Below are 18,343 nucleotides of genomic sequence, written 5' to 3' on the forward strand. Positions count from 1 at the left end.
TCAGACAAGAGTGCAGGTGGCCTCAGAAGCCGGCAAGAGCAAGAAAGTGGATCATCTTTGGAGTCTGCAGAGGACGCAGCCTGGCGGATGTCTTCATTTCACCTGGGAGACCCGTCCTGGACTCGTCGTCTCTGCATAAGCCATTAGGTTTGTGGCAGTTTGTTAGGGCAGCAAAAGGAGACTAACACAGACTCTTCTCCAGACTCAGAATCCCTTCGTGTCTTTCTGTTCAGGGAGAGAGAAATCCCCGTCTCCACCACCCCTTGGAGCCTGAGCCGGAAACCCTTCATGCACAAATGCGCAGATGTGCGTGCCTTCCAGCAACTGTGGTTTTCTTGTGAAAAAGTAGCAGACTACACACAGTGTCCTTCCAGGAAGTAACATGTGTGTGTGTGTGTGTGTGTTTCCTTCCCCACACGTATCCCGACACCTTCAGAACACCATCGTGGTGCTAGGATCACAGCTGACACAACGGCTCAGGTTTCACGTATTTCAGTTGCACTCATCAAGCTCACAGTAGTAAATCTGACTCTCCCCTCTGCAGAGGAGGAACATGGGGTCTGGAACATTAACCGTTTCCAACCCCAGACTCAGACAAAGGCCGCTCTGCCATCCTTCAAGGCCATCGCTCTGCCTCTGAGATATTGAGACTCCTCACCAGAAGCCCCGCCCGCCTGTTTCACGTTCTTCATGCTATGTCCGCCTCTGTCTTCCCGCACACAACTCAATTCTTTCTCCTCAACCCCATGGGCTGCAACCTGCTGCCTCTTCCCCATGGAACCCACCTGGCTCATCTCTGCCTGGTAAACACCTACATACCCGTGAAATCTTGGCAAAAACATAAATTCCTACAGAAAGCCTCTCCCGGCCTACTCTGAAAAACACAAGGTGGTTGTGTTAAGTGCTTCCACAGTACTCTGTTTCTTCCCAGCTACCGCCTTTGTCCTATTTTGGAGCTACTGCCTAACAGTGGGTACCTAACCCTGTTTCTCTTTCCCCAAGATGTCACTTCCTGGGGATCAAGGATGACTCTGATCTCATCCACTACTGCACACTCAAGGCACGCTACAGAGCCATCAAAGAAACATAATAAGTATTGATTATGTAATCAGGCAGCAGTGAAAATACTGCCGCATTTGGTGGCTGGAAAGGGAAACCTATTAAGTTATATAACAAATGGGTCTTTGAGCTTTCAACTCTTAACGAAAAGAAAAATGATCCTTCAGAGTTTCCTCCTTCAGCTAGGTTTTAACAATAATCCCAGAGTGACCTGGGTTCAACCCGGCTAGATCACATGATTTACTGTGAGCGTGAAGTCGGGTAATGATGTGGACCTGCATGAAGTGTTATTTCCTGCAGCAAATAAGAAGAAGAAAGAGGCCCCAGTAGCTTTGATTCTGCTACACCAAAGTTAAGACCTAAGGAGACAGTGTTTGCCACTCTATGTGCTTGTCACCCCATGATGGGCAGACAAGGAACAGGATCAAACAAATGACTGTGCTACAGGAAACAGAGGCCTTGCAGTTAACCCTGCACAAGCATACCTGCAAACATATGCTATTCGGCCTTAAGGCCCCGACGGGAGGTTTTGAAGCCTTCCAACCTTCCAAAAGGTTGGCCAAGGGACTGGTGCTGTGCTGGCATAGCTGGTTAAGCTGCCGCTTGCCATGCCAGCATCCTCTATCAGAGTGCCGCGTAAGTCCCAATTGCCCTGCTTCCGATCTAGCTCCATGCTAATGGCCAGAGTCAGGGAACATGGTTCAGATTCTGCTTCTCCTATGCGTTCGTACAAAGCTAAGAAGACAGAAAGACATCTACCTCAGGGTACCAGCACACATTGAAACTATCACTGTAGAAAGGCTTACTACTCAATAGAAGTTGAATTAAATCTGACTTTGCACTCAATCTAAGAAATGACAAACTCCCGAGGGGAACAGTCTCACCAGCTCTTCGTTGTAGGAGATCACTGTTATCAGAAGAAGCATTGTTACAGAAATACTAGCAGGTACTTAACAGGTCATGGGAAAGAACTATCTTGAGGGCAGAGCCAGCGCTGTACTGAGTCAAAGCCAAGAGCCAGGAGCTTTTTCCGGATCTCCCAAATGGGTACAGTGTCCCAAGCTTTTGGCCATCTTCTGCTGCCATTAATATGGAGCTGGAGCAGAAGTGGGACAGCCAGGACACAAACCAGCACTCATATGGAACACGACCATTGCAGGCAGTGGCTCAACCCACTATACCATGATGCCAGCCCCTTGAGCTGATTTTAAGAATCAAGTTTAACATGGCAGCCAAATAACCTTTCCCACCCCTTCATGAACTTCTTCATCCATGGAGCTGGTGCTGTGGTACAGCAGATTAAAGCCCCAGCCTGCAGTGCCAGCATCCCATATGGGTGCTGGTTCGAGTCCTGGCTGCTCCACTTCTGATCCAGCTCTATGCCATGGTCTGGGAAAACAGTAGAAGGTGGCCCTAGTCCTTGGGCCCCTGCACCCACAGAGGAGACCTCGAAGAAGCTCCTGGCTCCTGGCTTCAGAGCAGCTCAGCTCTGGCCATTGTGGTCATTTGAGGAGTGAAACAGTGGAATGTGCTTGCTCGCTCACTCTCTCTCTCTGCCTCTACCTCTCTCTGTAACTCTTTCAAGTAAATAAAGTAATTCATAAAAAAAAAAAAAAAACACTCCTTCATCCAGTAAGTGTTTGTGTCTCAGTAGACCACCCAGGAAGCCACATTCACTAAGTGCTTCCTTTGAAGTACTTAACCCCTTCTTTAAACATGGATCATGTACCCAGTACATGCCAAGATTCCTAGGCACTTGGCTGGTGAAGGTGGCACGGGACCACTTACAAGTAATTTGCTGCAGTAGAGCCCCGTGTGCAGGTAATGGACCTGAAGCAAACCCCACGAGCAACTTCATGTGACAGCATATGTAGGACAAGGCAACTACACGTAACAAGTTTTGACGGGGCCTGGAGACGTGTTCACTCTGGGCCGAGAACAGGGGAGATCTTCAAAACACTCATGGAAAACACATGTTACCTTTTCATTCCATTGTTCATGAACTTTGGGGTACCCTCATACCTGCCTACAAAAAGAAGCTGAAAAGTAATTGCTCATGCCTCACACTGTGCCACAGGCCACACAACGCTCCTACCAAAAAAAAAATTTAACTTTCAGACATCACAGGCTGAAGACAGCAGACACCAAAACTCAGTGAAATCTGTGAATTCCACATGTCACTTATGGTTTCCCAAGACCCGGAAGAGTCAGGTGAAATGACAACGCACTGCTAAGCTACTGAAAAGGGCCTGGTGATCAGGGCCATGTTTTGCTCCAGTGGGTTAGGCCTCCACCATCAATTATCACAGCACCAGCCCAAATCCTGGCTGCTCTGCTTCAGGGCTGGCTCCCTGCTAATGTGTCTGGGAAGGCAGCAGAAGATGGCCCAGGTGCTTGGGCCCCTGCCACCCACATGAGAGGCCAAGATGAGAGTTCTAGGATCCTGGTTTTAGCCTGGTCCAGACCTGGCTGCTCTGGGCATTTGGGGAATAAACCTTTGTTAGTCTTGGTAGGTAAACAAATCATGCACTGGAAAACAAACAGCCTTTGTCCACCATGGGCCCCAAAGCACGGTCACCCCCAAAACACGAGGACAAGACAGGGTACAAAGAACTCAGTGAGTCAAGAGACGCCTGCAGACACAGCCCGGGGCTGCACAGCTGTACAACCTCTGACCAGCCAAGCCACAGCCATCGGGATTGTGCTCCAAGGCTTTCTCTGCCCTTCCCTCCAAGAGTAAAAGCTGATGTGCGTAAGAAAATAACCACGGCTTTGAACAAAACTACCTGGAACTGCAGACTTCACATCGGAAGGGCGAACAAAAGGTATCAAGAGCAGCAAGAGGGAGGAAGGCCTTGTAATGACAGCTGAGCAGTGAATTCCCTGAGAAAGCATCCAGTGAAGCCAAGACTTGTGCTTCGCTGCTGTCATCTGCAACCACCATCCCTTGGAGACCCGAGAGATTTGCAGAGGTACAGGGTGAGTGCTCTGCCTGCCCCAAAATGAATGCCTGCTCGCCTCCCTGGCAGACGCACGACAGTCTTGTTGTGAAAATGCTTCTCCAAGAAGCAAGCGCTCGCCACAGAGAGCATCCCCTGGACAGCAAGGATGTGTTCATGTTAAGCGGTTACCTGTTAAAAAAAAAATATGTAGTTTATATAAGGGCTGCAAATTTGGGATAGGGCCTGTCTCACATGAAAAGCTGTTTCTATTCACAAAGACACTGCTTGAAAAGACGGAGGAGTGCCCTTGAGACACAGGTGTATGGAACAGATGTGCCTCCATGAGTAATTTGCATGACATGCGGGCAACCTGGAGACAGGCAAGGTCAAGGAATTTCATTACAGGGAGCCAGGCACCGGGAAACAAGAGTCTTTGCTCTTGGGTTCCTCTGGCACTGCACTCCCAGGCAACACCACTGAGGCAGATCGCTCTCAAGCTGCCTCCATTCAGATAATCAGAGAACTGTTTGTTGATCAGAGCCACCAAGAGCAGACAGAAGCAAGGAGTGACCAAGTCCTTCCACAGGCCTGCAGGCAGACCTCTCCCCCCTAAGTCCTATCCACTGACCCAGCGACCTTGCAGTGCCAGCGCCTGAACGTTCGTGCGTCAGAAACTGAGACAGGAAGGATCTGCAGTCTGCTGTCACCACAACACCCTGTGCCAGGGACGCTCCCTACCAGGCACACTCTTAACCCTCAGGGAGCTCTGGGCACTCCTGGAAGCGGCCACAGTGTTAATGAGCGTGCCCAGCTGCCTCTAAAGCCATAGGAAAACTCAGTCAAGCTCAGCAAACACTCAGAGGAAGATGAAGTCAGTGAGAAAGGAAAACATGGTCTGGATTAAGAGACGGAGCATTCGGAGCCGTCGGGAGAGGGGGGCAGATGAATGGCATTCTCCACCCTCAGCAGGTGGCACAGCCCTGGGCGCTGCCAGCTCCCACTTCTGGTGAGGGAAGAGACTCAGGCTTCTCGTGGGTGTGGTGCTGCTCCTCCCATCTGAAGCTCAGACCAAGAAACAAGTGAGGTGCACGGGGCCTCATGGAAAAATGAGTATTATAAAAACTATGCATGGATTTCAAAAATGCACCAAAATAAACCTTGTAATTCCATTTCCCACAAACTTAAAAGTGACCTTGTAGGTTTTTCTCTTACAGATTTATTTATTCATGTATTTGAAAAGCAGAGCTACAGAAAGAGAAGGAGAAAGACAAAGAAAGAGAGAGAGAGAGAAAGAGAGAGAGAGAGAGAGAATCTTATACCCACTGATTCACTCCCCAAATGGCTGCAAAGACCAGGGCTGGGTCAGGCGGAAATCAGGAGCCTGGAAACCCAACCAGGTCTCCCACATGGGTGGCAGGGCCCACACCCTTGATCCATCATCTACTGCTTTCCCAGGCACATTAGCAGGTACTCAAACTGACCATCACATGGGATATCATGATCCCAAGCTGTAACCCACTACACAACAACTCGGTTCCCTTGTACTTTTGTCTCACGGTCTTCCCTTTGATTGGAAGCTCTGTGAGGAAACATCTTAAGCTGTAATACTTTTCCTTGCCCTCTCTAGCAACTATAAAAGTGAATAACACTTGATTCATTGGTTTATTTAACTACACATCGAATTTAAACAGGGGCAAGATGAGGTATTCCGAAGCCGTTTTCTCACTGGAATGACACACCCTGCCCGGCCCACGAAGCCTCCTGCTGTCACTCCCCTATGACATGACCCCAAGTCGCAACGAGTCAGAACTGAGCACGTCTCCCTGGAGCCTCTGCTTGGAGTGAGTGCACCTGTGGCCTTCTCTCTTCTGAGGCCTGACCGCATCTTTCTGCCACCTCATCATCCCCACAAACAGCCCAGCCAAGCTCCTCTCCTTCTCCAAAGATTACCCAGGGTCTGAGGCCCTAGGAGCCTCAAGCACGTCCCTTAAGAGCTCAATTTTAACAGGAGCCCTGTTTGGCAAGAAACCGCCTTCCTCAATATCTGCTCACCCCTCCTACCCTTACCCTGGCAGTGACTGGTCCGCGGGGACCCCTCAAGTCAACTCAGCAGGAACTCACACGTCTCTTGGAGTCGTCCAACCAGACGCCCATACCTTGCTTCCTTGCCATCAACTCCACCTTTCTTTGTGTTTGTGGAATGGAACCCAATCTCTTTCCCCACTGTACGATTTTTGTATTTATTTTGAAGTCTGAATTAGAGATAGAGAGAGAGAAGAAGGGTGGGGGGAAGAGAAAGGAAGAAGAAAGAGAGAGAGAAGAGAGAGAGAGGGAAAGATGGAGAAGAAAGAGAGAGAGGCATCTTCCACCTGCTGGTTCACTCCTCCAGATGGTTGCAATAGCCATGGCTAGGCTAGACTGATGCCAGAAGCCAGGAGCTTCATCCAGGCCTGCTATGTGGGTGGCAGGGACCCAAGCACTTAGGCCATCTTCTGCTGTTTTTCCCAGGCCATTAGAAGGGAACTGGATCAGAAGTGGCGCATCCAGGATATGAACCAGCACCACATGAGACCCCAGCGTCACAGGCAGTGGCTTGACCCGCTACGCCACAATGTCAGCCCCATGTAAACATCTCTGCAGCGGCCTCCCCACATGAATAACACCTTCCTTCAACAACACACAAAAGGAGTTACAGCATCTTCAAGAGGCCAAGTCAACTATGTCTTCAAAGAAAAAACTGTGTACGGTTTCTAATGAGAAAATGCAGTTCTGTAGGGAGGACAGTTGGATACATTTTAATATGAAAATATGGACAGAATAAATTCTAACTATACTCTCCAAGTGAGCTACCCTGGGCTCAGCATACATCAGCCCTGTGTCATGTGGGGCAGAGTTCTCCTCGCTGAATGAGAATCTCACAGGGTGAGCGGTTGGTAAATATTTGTTGACAGTAAGAAATCTAGGAGCTGCAAGGCCTTTCAGGCATCACTGATAATCTAAATGTGTATTTTATTTTCATGAGCAGGGAGAAGAGGCGGCAGTTCCGAGACAGATTCCCACCAAGGTTTAAAGAGCAAACCGAAGGGTGCCAGTTTCAGCATGAAGTCACTGAAAATCTTAGCTGTCATCAACAGCCCAAGACGTAAGACAGCCCTGGTGTATCTCCATCTTTATCCATCAGCAAACAAGTTTATTTTCCTCTCAGATACAAGTGCTTTAGCAGTACATTTTCAAAGACAAGCCATAGATACAACCATAAGGGAGAACGAGAATGATACGTGATGTCATAAGCAGACACACACACACACACACACACACACACACACACACTGGGGCTGCAGAGGCATCATGCCTTCAGAGACCCATAAAACCAAGGGTGCGTTACTCAGAGGCAGCCCGAGGCTGCGAGGTCCCCGACAGACTCCCAGCAACATGGACTTCCCTCAGCAGAAGCCTCTGGAAGCTGTGCAGGGGCTTTTATGCATCAGACCCAGGCTCGCCCCTGGTCACCCCAGTGCTCCAGGGGAAGGCTGCTGCAGCTCCTGGACCACAGGCTGCACCTGTCGCTGGATCTGTCACACTGTCAGTCCTGATCACCGTCACTGTCCTTTGTGGCTTTCCAAACGCACTGCATTGAGGCTGCCAACCACTCCGCTCACAGAGTCACCCCGCCCCACGCTTTCAGCATGCAAGTCCTTAATCAAGTAAACTGAGAAAATACGTAGCGCCAGAAACACAGGCCACAGGCGCAGTCATAAGCTAGGTTTTTGAAACAGCTTCCCTGATGTTCCATTTCTACACCAGGAAATTCATCCTCTAAGCAGGGTCGGGGAACGGTGTCTGCCCAGGTCCATCTCAGATTTATAACATCATTCGCCAGCCAGACACGATGGTCAGCTGAACAATCAGCCTGCTACAGGTGCAGTGAACTCGAGTTCTGCCCGTGGAGGCCTCGGTGGGGCCAGACCACAGGATTTCTGAGCCTCTTACGGCCCACGGACAAAAACATTCCCCACGCCCGATTTAAAGTGCACAAAATCAGCAATTCCGGCACATTCTCAGAAGTATGCAATCGCCGGCACCGTGCCTCACTAGGCTAATCCTCTGCCCGTGGCGCCGGCACACCAGGTTCTAGTCCCGGTTGGGGTGCCGGATTCTGTCCCGGTTGCCCCTCTTCCAGGCCAGCTCTCTGCTGTGGCCAGGGAGTGCAGTGGAGGATGGCCCAAGTGCTTGGGCCCTGCACCCCATGGGAGACCAGGAGAAGCACCTGGCTCCTGGCTTCAGATCAGCGCGGTGCGCCGGCCACGGCGGCCATTGGAGGGTGAACCAACGGCAAAGGAAGACCTTTCTCTCTGTCTCTCTCTCTCACTGTCCACTCTGCCTGTCAAAAAATAAATAAAATAAATAAATAAATAAAAATAAAAAAAGAAGTATGCAATCACCACCACTGGTCATTAACCCAAAGGAAGGCTGCACCCCCTACCCCAGCCTGCAGCAACCGTAAACCCCTGTGTCTCCACAGACGTGCCTACTCCTGGTATCTCACATAACCTTCTCAGGGCTTATCCAAGCCTTTGCATGTGTCAGCACCTCACTGCTTCTGGCGCTCTCTTCCAGCGTCCAGGTGTGCCACACTGCACTGGTCTACTCATCAGAGGACAGACATCTGTGGTGCTCCCACTTCTGGCCTTTTATGAGTGACGCACTTAGGAATATTCAGTATAGGTTTCTGTGCAAACACTGTCATTTCTCATGGGTAGTTACTACGGTTGGAAGCTTCATCTCTCTGCCCTTATGAATGGATTAATGAGAGTTCGGAACTCAGGGGTGGGTTCATGTCACTGGCACGGGAGTGTCTTGCCATAAAAAACAAGCTCTCACAGGACCACCAGTGTGGTGCAGTGTGGTTAAGCAGCCACCTGCGACGCCAGCATCTCCTAAGAGTGTCATTCGGATTCCCAGCTGCTCCACTTCTGATCCAGTTCCCCACTCACACACTTGGGAAAGCAGCAGCAGCTAGCCCAAGTGCATGGGCCCCTGCCACCCACATGGGAGAGCCAGATGGAGCTCCAGGCTCCTGGCTTTGGCCTGGCCCAGTGGTAGCCACTGTAGCCATTTGGGGAGTGAACCAGCAGATGGAAGATTTATCTATCTCTCTCTTTCCCTCCCTGCCCCTTGGAACTCAGCTTATCAAATAAATAATAAATACCTAAAAATAAGTAAACAGTGGCTGGCTCTGTGTTAAGCCTCCACCTGCAGTGCCAGCATCCCACATGGGTGCCAGTTCAAGTCCTGGCTGCTCCACTTCAAATCCACCTATTGTACCCAGGAAAGCAGCACAGGATGGCCAAAAAGTACCCACATGGGAGACCCAGAAGCAGCTCATGGCTCCTGGCTTTGGCCTGGCCCATCCCCGGCTGTTGTGGCCATTTGGGGAGTGAAGCGGTGGATGGAGGACGTTTCTCTTTCTCCCTCTTTTATTTCTATCTCCGCCTTTCAAATAAATTAATAAATCTTTAAAAATAGATAAATAAAAATAAGTAAACAAAGCTAAGCTCTCCCTGAAGAGATCCCTACATCTCACTGCATGTGCCCTCCCCTGTGTGTTACAAAGTAGTAAGACCCCACCTTATGCCAGGGCCATGCTGGTGGGCTTTCCAGCTAATTGTGCTGTATTTTTTTTAAGTGACTCTGTCTGTAGTGTTCATTTACATTGGCAGAATACCTGGGAAGGCAACGGCAGGTCACAAGGTAACTGTAAATCCTTTTGAGAAACTGTTTCCCAAAGACCTGTCCCATTTTACATCCCATCAGCAGTGCACGTGGGTTCCAGTCTCCATGTAAGAGGTTTTTCAAGTGGGAATTTCTGTCCTCTCAATTCATGTGAATGCTGAGACCCCTTGTGTGGCTGCTCAATTATACCTGTTGCGTCATTTATAACCCACTTAGATGTGAACCTGCACACTCAAAACGCCAAGCTGACTTTTCAATTCTTTCTTCTCTTTCCTCTTCCTTAAGGTCTCTCTACTGTGGAGCATTTGTCTGCTCGCAGTTCTTTTCTGAGCACATTATATATTCAGTTACCTGATGTAGTATCTAAATCTTTACCTAAAAATGTCTTTCAGTTGACATGAAAGACATGCTTGATTAGACACAGGAACCTTCTCCTTCAGTAAATTATATGTGTTTTTTTCCTTCTTCCCATGTTTACTGTAGCAATATACACTGTACATGCCACTTTACATGTTTTCCTTTATATAATAATTTATTCAGGGCCGGCGCCGTGGCTCACTTGGTTAACCCTCCGCCTGCAGCACCGGCATCCCATGTGGGCACTGGGTTCTAATCCCGGTTGCTCCTCTTCCAGTCCAGCTCTCTGCTGTGGCCCAGGAAGGCAGTGGAGGATGGCCCAAGTGCTTGGGCTCCTGCACCCACATGGGAGACCAGGAGGAAGCACCTGAATCCTGGCTTTGGATCAGCACAGTGCACTGGCCGTAACGGCCATTTGGGGAGTAAACCAATGGAAGGAAGACCATTCTCTCTGTATCTCTCTCTCACTGTCTAACTCTATCTGTCAAATAAATTTTAAAAAATGGAAAATAATTTATTCTTCATGCCAGGAAGATTCTAAGAGTGCTTCTTTATGCTCAAAACTGAAGAATTTTACCAAGTATGTATCTTTTTTGATTAATCCTGCCTACAAGTGGGAGGCTCAGGAATAGCCACTTCGAGCCTTTTAGCCAAGGAGATAGTCCTCTATTGCTGATTTACATGCCTTCCCTATCGTTTCCTTCTCCCCGACAGGGCTGTCACTCCCCTGTTGGAGCCCCCGGAACCTGCCCCCAGGCATCTTGTCTCCACTCTCAGATTTCTGCGTGTCCAGAGCCTCCCTCTGTTTTGCAACATCTCTCCCACTTAGCACCCAGGGCACTGACTGAAGTCTCCCTGAGTGTGGTATCCGTTCTCGCTGGATGAATGCTTTCCTTTGAAAGCCGTGCGGGTGACTGTGTGTGAGGGGAAACGTGAGTTTGCCTGCTCTGCTAGAATCTACACAAGGGCTCTGCATCCTGCTCATGCAAACCCGCTGTCTCTTCCTGCAGTTTTCTTTCATGGGAGGCCATTTTTTCTTGTTTTGCTTGTTCTCCCTTTCCAGGCTGCATAGTCCAAGTGGGTGGGTTTCCCTGCCCCTTGCCTGCTGCCTGACTCCACCCACGATTCCAGCTGGGTGGATCCGGCTCTGCCCACCAGCAGCGGGCACTTGATGCACCTGCTCCCTGCCAGTCCCCACAGATACAGCATGAGCCAAACCTTCCACTCCCCAGTTGCTCAGTGACAACCCAGGAGTCCGCTGCCTTCAGCAAGTGGTACAGAGTTTAAGATGCTGCTTTAGACACTGGCATCCAACGTCAAGGTGACTGGTTTGAGTGGTGACTCGGCTCCCAACCCAGCTTCCTGCTAATGCACACCTCAGAAGGCAGCACGGGTAGCTCTAGCGGTTGAGTTCTCCACTTCCAGCACCAGCCTGACCCTGCCTTGGCTGTTGTAGGCATTTGAGGAGTGAATCGGTGAATAAAAGATTGATCGCTCTTCTTCTCTCCCTCCCTCCCTGCCTTCTTTCCTCCCTCACTACTCCCCCCATCTGTCTTTCAAATATATAAAATAAAATAGAATCCTTTTAAAACAAAGCCTCATGGAAGCAGGTTGTTTGTTCTAACAGAGCCCGGCTGACGGCAAAGCGGAAGCTCCCAGCTCAGCCATCACTGTTTCCCTGGTCCTAGAACAGGCTACGGCAGGCAGTAAAGGTCGCGTAATGTCTGTGCAGTCTAAAACACTAACTGAGGCGGGGAGGATCCTTAGCGTTCACTGCCTGTTGGCCTCATGGTTAGGGCCTGCCTGGGGTTTTCAGACAGAGAAAGCCAGCCTCAGAAAAGCGAGTAATTTTCCAAAATGCCGGCCAGCAAAGGGTGCTCTGCCTTCTGATTCCAGATCTGTGCCCCTTGATCTCGATTGTCCCATCAGCTTCTGTCTCTGAGGACTTCTCGCAGTGGGTGAACGAGCCCCACTGTCATTTCTGTCTTTCTTCTTAACAGCGCATACTGGTGGGTCAGACAGGGTCGTGGAGCCCAATGGTGCAGGCCGTCTACCATCATCAGCTTAGCCGCTCAGAATTCTCATTCCCTTCAGCAGAACAGAAACGGCCTAAGGCAGCCAGGGACACATGTGCTCCGCGAGAGAAGATCACACACACGTGCCACGTCTCATGAAGGGACCGAGTGGACCTGGTGACCTCAGACACAAATGCCCACTGGACATGCTGCTGCGGGCAGATTTAGACAGAGCTGCCTCCTGTGTGAAAGCAGGAAAGCCGGTGCCCTCGTTCCAGGGGAGGAAGCTGAGCCGCAGACAGGAAAAGCCACTGCCCAGGGTCTCGGGTTCAGGGGCCCACCAGAATGGGCACACACCCAGGGCCTGGCCTCCTAGACCACGTGATCGTCATGGGGCCGTGACGAGGAAGATGGCGGGGTGCTGATGATGACAGCTCTGCAGAGCTCTGAATGCCTCCTACAGCTCCAGGCCTGAGTGCTCACACGTCCCATCCCATTCAATCTCCCAGCTCCAGGCCTGAGTGCTCACATGTCCCATCCCATTCAATCTCCCAGCTCCAGGCCTGTGTGCTCACATGCCCCATCCCATTCAATCTCCCAGCTCCAGGCCTGAGTGCTCACACGTCCCATTCAATCTCCCAGCTCCAGGCCTGAGTGCTCACACGTCCCATCCCATTCAATCTCCCAGCTCCAGGCCTGAGTGCTCACACGTCCCATTCAATCTCCCAGCTCCAGGCCTGAGTGCTCATACGTCCCATTCAATCTCCCAGCTCCAGGCCTGAGTGCTCACACGTCCCATCCCATTCAATCTCCCAGCTCCAGGCCTGAGTGCTCATACGTCCCATTCAATCTCCCAGCTCCAGGCCTGAGTGCTCACACGTCCCGTTCAATCTCCCAGCTCCAGGCCTGAGTGCTCACACGTCCCATTCAATCTCCCAGCTCCAGGCCTGTGTGCTCACACGTCCCATTCAATCTCCCAGCTCCAGGCCTGAGTGCTCACACGTCCAGTCCCATTCAATCTCCCAGCTCCAGGCCTGAGTGCTCACACGTCCCATCCCATTCAATCTCCCAGCTCCAGGCCTGAGTGCTCACACGTCCCATCCCATTCAATCTCCCAGCTCCAGGCCTGAGCCCTCACACGTCCCATCCCATTCAATCTCCCAGCTCCAGGCCTGAGCCCTCACACGTCCCATCCCATTCAATCTCCCAGCTCCAGGCCTGAGTGCTCACACGTCCCATTCAATCTCCCAGCTCCAGGCCTGAGTGCTCACACGTCCCATCCCATTCAATCTCCCAGCTCCAGGCCTGAGTGCTAACACGTCCCATTCAATCTCCCAGCTCCAGGCCTGAGTGCTCACACGTCCCATCCCATTCAATCTCCCAGCTCCAGGCCTGAGTGCTCACACGTCCCATTCAATCTCCCAGCTCCAGGCCTGAGCCCTCACACGTCCCATTCAATCTCCCAGCTCCAGGCCTGAGTGCTCACATGTCCCATTCAATCTCCCAGCTCCAGGCCTGAGTGCTCACATGTCCCATCCCATTCAATCTCCCAGCTCCAGGCCTGAGTGCTCACATGTCCCATCCCATTCAATCTCGCAGCTCCAGGCCTGAGTGCTCATACGTCCCATTCAATCTCCCAGCTCCAGGCCTGAGTGCTCACACGTCCCGTTCAATCTCCCAGCTCCAGGCCTGAGTGCTCACACGTCCCATTCAATCTCCCAGCTCCAGGCCTGAGTGCTCACACGTCCCATTCAATCTCCCAGCTCCAGGCCTGAGTGCTCACACGTCCCATCCCATTCAATCTCCCAGCTCCAGGCCTGAGTGCTCACACGTCCCATCCCGTTCAATCTCCCAGCTCCAGGCCTGAGCGCTCACACGTCCCATCCCGTTCAATCTCCCAGCTCCAGGCCTGAGTGCTCACATGTCCCATCCCGTTCAATCTCCCAGCTCCAGGCCTGAGCCCTCACACGTCCCATCCCATTCAATCTCCCAGCTCCAGGCCTGAGCCCTCACACGTCCCATCCCATTCAATCTCCCAGCTCCAGGCCTGAGTGCTCACACGTCCCATTCAATCTCCCAGCTCCAGGCCTGAGCCCTCACACGTCCCATTCAATCTCCCAGCTCCAGGCCTGAGTGCTCACATGTCCCATTCAATCTCCCAGCTCCAGGCCTGAGTGCTCACATGTCCCATCCCATTCAATCTCCCAGCTCCAGGCCTGAGTGCTCACATGTCCCATCCCATTCAATCTCCCAGCTCCAGGCCTGAGTGCTCATACGTCCCATTCAATCTCCCAGCTCCAGGCCTGAGTGCTCACACGTCCCATTCAATCTCCCAGCTCCAGGCCTGAGTGCTCACACGTCCCATTCAATCTCCCAGCTCCAGGCCTGAGTGCTCACACGTCCCATTCAATCTCCCAGCTCCAGGCCTGAGTGCTCACACGTCCCATCCCATTCAATCTCCCAGCTCCAGGCCTGAGTGCTCACACGTCCCATCCCGTTCAATCTCCCAGCTCCAGGCCTGAGCGCTCACACGTCCCATCCCGTTCAATCTCCCAGCTCCAGGCCTGAGTGCTCACATGTCCCATCCCGTTCAATCTCCCAGCTCCAGGCCTGAGCCCTCACACGTCCCATCCCATTCAATCTCCCAGCTCCAGGCCTGAGCCCTCACACGTCCCATCCCATTCAATCTCCCAGCTCCAGGCCTGAGTGCTCACACGTCCCATCCCATTCAATCTCCCAGCTCCAGGCCTGAGTGCTCACACGTCCCATCCCATTCAATCTCCCAGCTCCAGGCCTGAGTGCTCACACGTCCCATCCCATTCAATCTCCCAGCTCCAGGCCTGAGTGCTCACATGTCCCATCCCATTCAATCTCCCAGCTCCAGGCCTGAGCCCTCACACGTCCCGTTCAATCTCCCAGCTCCAGGCCTGAGCCCTCACACGTCCCATTCAATCTCCCAGCTCCAGGCCTGAGTGCTCATACGTCCCATTCAATCTCCCAGCTCCAGGCCTGAGTGCTCACACGTCCCATCCCATTCAATCTCCCAGCTCCAGGCCTGAGTGCTCACACGTCCCATTCAATCTCCCAGCTCCAGGCCTGAGTGCTCACACGTCCCATTCAATCTCCCAGCTCCAGGCCTGAGTGCTCACACGTCCCATTCAATCTCCCAGCTCCAGGCCTGAGTGCTCACACGTCCAGTCCCATTCAATCTCCCAGCTCCAGGCCTGTGTGCTCACACGTCCCATTCAATCTCCCAGCTCCAGGCCTGAGTGCTCACACGTCCAGTCCCATTCAATCTCCCAGCTCCAGGCCTGAGTGCTCACACATCCCACCCCATTCAATCTCCCAGCTCCAGGCCTGAGTGCTCACATGTCCCATCCCGTTCAATCTCCCAGCTCCAGGCCTGAGTGCTCACACGTCCCATCCCATTCAATCTCCCAGCTCCAGGCCTGAGTGCTCACACGTCCCATCCCATTCAATCTCCTAGCTCCAGGCCTGAGTGCTAACACGTCTTATCTCATTAAATCTCCTACCGGCTTCAATCATTCTGCTAACTTTGATTTAAAGCAGGTGAGAAGGGGAAAAAGAACCCCGTCCAAGGACATGTGTAGGTCTCCCTGACCAAGGGCATAATGAGGCTATCCAATGATTAAACAAGTTAACACACTTGCAACATACAAAATGGGGCCTAGGACATAGTTTATGCTCAGCCAAAACTAATATTGAACAAAATACAGTAAAAAAATAAAACAATAAGAAAATGAAAATTTTAAATAGACCTTATTAATATAAAAAGCCCTGTTTATGATTGACAAGGAGAATTTTGGGGGGAACACAAAACTTCTAAACACTTTAAACACACAACTATTGCATCAGCTACCCAAATCCCTCTGCGTTACAATTCATTTATTGCTTGGATAAAGAGATAAAGTGAAATTATTCATGTTCTTATGCCATAAATAATTAACCTCATCATGGGAAAAAAATGAGGAAGCTGGCTTAAACCACACTTTCTCAAACAGTAATTGATATTTATCTCTTCTGCCATCTTAACTATTAAAAGCCACTCATAACACTTACTACTGTCACCAGGACAAAGAGTCTTCGATTCATCATAATTCCAGATGATTTATACAGGAATCGTGGAGGGGGCAGTTCCTCTCCTCTGCCTTTGGAGAAAGAGCAGTTTGCAATAAATCACCCTACAAGGATGTCGGTGCCAGTGCCGGGTCCTCGTGCTTAGTGAGAGGCGTGGGCCCTCCACACGAGGGTAGGCCAAGCCCCCAGAGGTTTGACTGGAGCTACGAGCTGCTAATGGACTTGGGATGTCAGTGAGCAGCCCACTCCCCACAAAGCCTGCTCAGAAGTCAGCCATGTAGTCACTGTGGAGTAGGCTTCCTCCTTCCCCAGGGTCAGGACACGAGGCGTTCCTGCCCTGACGACAACCAGACTTGAGTGGCCCTCCCCACGCATGCACCACCTGGCCACCTGCAGGGAGCCACCCTGGGGTGTCTGCAGCCCTACCTGCTTCCACCCACCTCACGAGGGCTCCCAGACCAGGTCCAGCCACTGGCTCCAAAAGACAGCACTGTGTCCTTCCCAACGCCCATTCACCACCTCCCCAACCCAGGAATAGACCAGAGAGAATCTCGTCACCACCACCCACCTCACCCGCCACCCACGCCCACCCACTGAGCCGCAGTCCTCCAGGTAAGAGAGGGCCTCCTGCTCCCCCAGGGCTCCTCCTTCCATCTGACTCACAGCAGGCACCGTGAGTTCCGCGTGGCCGACGTGACAGTCCTGAGGGACAGGGAGGAGGAGAGGAGCCCCGGAGGGAGGGGATTAAGGCCTTCAGCAAAGAGGCGTCCTCCACATTCGGCCCTTTCCCTCCTTCTGCAAATCCTCCCCTGAGTTCACAGCAACAAGGCGCCATCTTGCAAGGGGAGACCAGCCCCTCAGCAGAGCTGGTTCCCTGGGCTTGGATTCCCCAGCCTCCCTCACTGTGAACAGTCAGTGTCTGTCCTGCACAAACCGCCCAGGTGTGGTATTTTCGTCGTCACAGCACGAACTGACCCAGACTCCAGGTCATGTGATAAGCAGTGGTTCTTCCAGGTCTTGGGAAAATTGGAAGACTTCACTCAGGACTGTGGCAATGGAGCGTTAAGACCAGCACCAAGTGGGACAGACACGGGCCCTGGCCCAGACACGGAAACACCCAGGGGAATCCAAAGGCAAGGAGCAGAACGAGCGGTCACTGGTGGACAGCACGACAAGGCCACAGCAGGGGTAGAAGGCTCACCTACAGACGTGAGCTACCCTGGCTGAGGGCAGGCCAGGGTGCTCACTGCTCTCCACACTGACTCAGCAGAATCCTTGCATGCCAAGGGCAGGGGCCAGAGGAGTGGGCTTGCAGCTTGGTTAAGGAGAGCGCCTTGGCCACCTGCAAGCACCTGTATGCCCCTCAATTCTCACAAAGTTCTTCAAAAGAAACCACTCCTTTAAATGCTGCTTGAGATTCTCTCCACGAGGACAAGCCCAGGACTATCAGGCGCTGTGACTAGAATCTGTAAATTCCTCCAACCCAGACCCTCCGCATACCGCATCTGAGCTGTCAACCAAAAACAAAATCCTGACCCAAAAAGACTTCCCAAAGCCCTGCCAGGAGTTCATTGACCTCATCTCAATTTCATGATGGACCCAAGACAGAAGACAGGGTGAATAGGCAAATCACAGCCATACACACACACACACACACACACACACACACACGTGCAAAATACATATCCAACCATTAGTTTTCAAAGTCAACTTCCTATCAAAACCTCTCCCAGCACAAGCTGAAGAGCCTCACTTTCTACTGGATACAGTCTTGCTTGCATTGCTAATGAGCACAGGTGTTTAAGAGCATGTGCAGGCCGGCGCCGCGGCTCACTAGGCTAATCCTCTGCCTTGCAGCGCCGGCACACCGGGTTCTAGTCCCGGTCGGGGTGCTGGGTTCTGTCCTGGTTGCCCCTCTTCCAGGCCAGCTCTCTGCTGTGGCCAGGGAGTGCAGTGGAGGATGGCCCAAGTGCTTGGGCCCTGCACCCCATGGGAGACCAGGAGAAGCACCTGGCTCCTGGCTTCAGATCAGCGCGGTGCGCCGGCCACAGCGCGCCGGCCACGGCGGCCATTGGAGGGTGAACCAACGGCAAAGGAAGACCTTTCTCTCTGTCTCTCTCTCTCACTGTCCACTCTGTC

This window comes from Oryctolagus cuniculus, chromosome 10 (assembly GCF_964237555.1).
Source record: "Oryctolagus cuniculus chromosome 10, mOryCun1.1, whole genome shotgun sequence".
Classification (NCBI taxonomy): Eukaryota; Metazoa; Chordata; class Mammalia; order Lagomorpha; family Leporidae; genus Oryctolagus; species Oryctolagus cuniculus.